This window comes from Nomascus leucogenys, chromosome 9 (assembly GCF_006542625.1).
Source record: "Nomascus leucogenys isolate Asia chromosome 9, Asia_NLE_v1, whole genome shotgun sequence".
Lineage (NCBI taxonomy): Eukaryota > Metazoa > Chordata > Mammalia > Primates > Hylobatidae > Nomascus > Nomascus leucogenys.
This window is the reverse complement of record NC_044389.1, coordinates 17,562-20,813: the sequence shown is the minus strand read 5'-3', so window position 1 is coordinate 20,813 and position 3,252 is coordinate 17,562.

Here is a 3,252-nt window from a genome sequence, read left to right as displayed (position 1 = left end):
CAGTGAGCCAAGATCACACCACTGCACTGCACTCCAACCTGGGTGATAGAGTGAGACTCCTCCTAAAAAAAAAAAAAATAAAATAATTTTAACAAAAGAAAAAAAGAAAAGTGGGAACTAATTTTTAGCAGTTGGCACTGAGTTAAATTGTCAAAGATTGCATCTTAAACACTGTACTTGGTGGATTTCCCAGTTACAGTGAATGACTGGATGAAAAGAGATGCTATTATATTTGGCTACTTTTGCCTTTGAAAGATCTATGTCTGTGTGATCAAAAGCTAAAGAGCAAGGGTGAGGTGACAAGAGGCAGAAGATACAATCAGAGTAAAGAGCAGCATACAACATCAACCATATAAGCAGTTAGACAGCAGAGTTGGAGAGGAGGGAGAGAGAGGTAAAGGAGACAGAGATGGAAATAGGGAGGGAAGAATAGAAGGAGAGGGAAAGAGAAGACTAAAATTTCATATGCTACCTTGACTCTGAGCCTAACACGTCGCAAAGGCCTAACTTTGGGTCAACTTAACACTCTGTAGTAGCTCACACTCCTATCTGGTGAAGCCCCTGCACTTCTGCATATTCCTTGGAGAAACACTGGTCTCCTCTCTCTGAGCTGTGGGTCTCACATCTGTCTCATCCTAGAGTTATCCTAGTAAATCCCAAGTGGTAACAGACTTCTTTATCTCCCAAGTAAGACCATACCAGGTAGCGGTTTTCCTAAAGGCTTACACGATGACAAGGGAGGGGGATTGCAGTTGGGTTCTTCATAGCAATTCACCCAAAATGGAATACTGGGCCTCCTAATCCTAGAACCCCTGCCATGGGGGATTTCACACAGGCTGCCATCTCCTCAGGGAATTCTGCCTACTGCCAATTTGTACAGCCAGGCCAGTCCCTCTCCCTCCTTCAATGACTTCCCCTGCACCCCTAACTTCTTCTGAGCCCCTTAGCACCTCTCTCTTAGGCTGTGCTCGGAAAGGTAAGTCTCTGTTCTGTTCTCTGTGGTGTTTGACATTTCAGCATTCGCCCTGTGTCTCCCTGTTGTTCACCCTTTGGGGGTGATCATGACCAAAGGCACTATAAGAGTTTTTCTGAGCCCCACCCCTTGCCCCAGTTAAATAACAAAGTTATCTTGCTAAGGGAATTTAGATTTGTGCCTTTCTAAAAAATTAACTAGCTCAAATGTCAGTCTGCTTTTTAAAAACATAAAATAATCTTATTTAAAGTATATTATTAGAAAGGAAACTTCTTTAAGAACAACACATTTTCATCTATTTAGCATGAATTCTATATTGCCTTAAAGAGATACATTGAGCCAAAATGTTAAAATAAGAATCCCACATAACTACTGGTCTAAAAAAAAGCATATAAAAATATACTGCTCAACTGCCTTCAGAGAGATCTACCTTTTCCAAGAAGAGTCAGAACGGGCTTCTGACCATCATAATCAGAATGCACTGCCTTCAGGAGTGGAAGGAACACTACATGGGGAGTCAGAAACCCGAGTTCAAATTCGGAGACTGGATCTTCAACATACTAATTATGACTCAAATATCACGTCTATTATAACCTATTTACTCTCAACAGTGTCTTTATCTAATAAAATTATTCACCATTATATATGATCATTTGCCTTAGATGACGTGAATCAGTTCCTTTATTCATATTAGTAATTGGTAGAGCTTGAATTAATGATAGTGATTGGATTGCAATGCAATTTTCCTGACTGTTAAGTACTTGTTTCTTTATACCTGGCGCCTCCTAGTGGCAGAAATGCAGCAAAGAAGGAGATTGAATCCAGTAATTTCTCTTCTAGGTATAGGGATACATGTTAGATTTCAGCTTAGTTTTGTCTTTTCTGTTAATTGATTTGTATCTCAAATGTCTCTACTCTTAGCACATTAACATGGGTACAGGCTTGGCTTAGTATAGGTATATTGAAAGTGGCATTAAGTCAGGAGAAGCCCACGTTCTACTTTTGCCATAAGCTCCCTGTCGCTTAATTATATTTCTTCCTTTGCCTTTGTTTTCGTATATGTGGCTATTATTTCTTTCATGGTCACGATTCTCAATCAGAAATTATGTAAAGGTATTTACTTCAGAGTTTTAAGTTTTTACTTACACTGCTTTTGATCTGAAAACATTGCAAGTCTTATTTCAACCTGGATGTAACTTAGAAAACAAATAATTATGGTGCAGCAAAGAGAGGAAAAACCTGATTTCCTTGATTCAAAGAAGCCTTTGAGTCTGGCTAAATAGACTGAGAATAAACATCCGGCGTTCGATTGATACCTCCTAACTTGCAATTTTGTATATAAAGAAAAGAGGGAGACACAAAAAGAAGCTCAATGCCACATCTAAACACTAAGGTAGAAGTCAGGAACACCCACTTCTGAGTTTGGTGTAGCTGTTAAATTGTTGCTTGGTTTTGGACAAGTAACAATATAAAATGAGGAATCTGGTCATCCTTCTGTTCTCTGCTCCAAACAAAGCTGTATGGTTGTCTTAGTGCCTTAGGGCTGCTATTAGATTGGTGCAAAAGTAATTGCAGTTTTTGCCATTACTTTTAATGGCAGAATACCATAACAGAATACCATGAATATATATAACAGAATACTTAATACAATATAACAGAATACCATAAATCATGTGCCTTCTAAACACAGAAATATATTTCTTACAGTCCTAAAGGCTGGAAAGTCCAAGATCAAGACACTGGCAGATTCAGTGTCTGGTGAGGGCCAGCTTCCTGGTTCATAGACAGCTGTCTTCTCTTGTGGTGTCCTCACATGGCAGAAGGGGCGAGGGAGCTCCCTGGGATCTCTTTTATAAGGGCACTAATCCCATTATGAGGGCTCTGTCCTCGTGACCTGATCACCTCCCAAAGGCCCCGCCTCCGAATACCATCACATTGGGAGTTAGGTCTCAATGTTTGAATGTTGTGAGGGTTACAAACATTCAGCCTATAGCAATGATTTACATAAAGTTTGTGGAATGAGACTGATAAAGTAATTACCAATAGCCAGTCAGGCTGGTATCAGAAAATTTCTTGCTGTAGTATGTTAGCTACGTGAGATAAACTTTTTGAAGATTAAACAAACCACAGCAGGGATATAGGTGAATGAATGCACCATTGTGCCACTGATTAACTTTTCTCCCATTTCTTATTCATATACTACTTAGATAAAATAATACTCTTTAATTTTTTTAAAGCCATAATAATAATTCCATTACACTAATCAGTACTAATCAGTG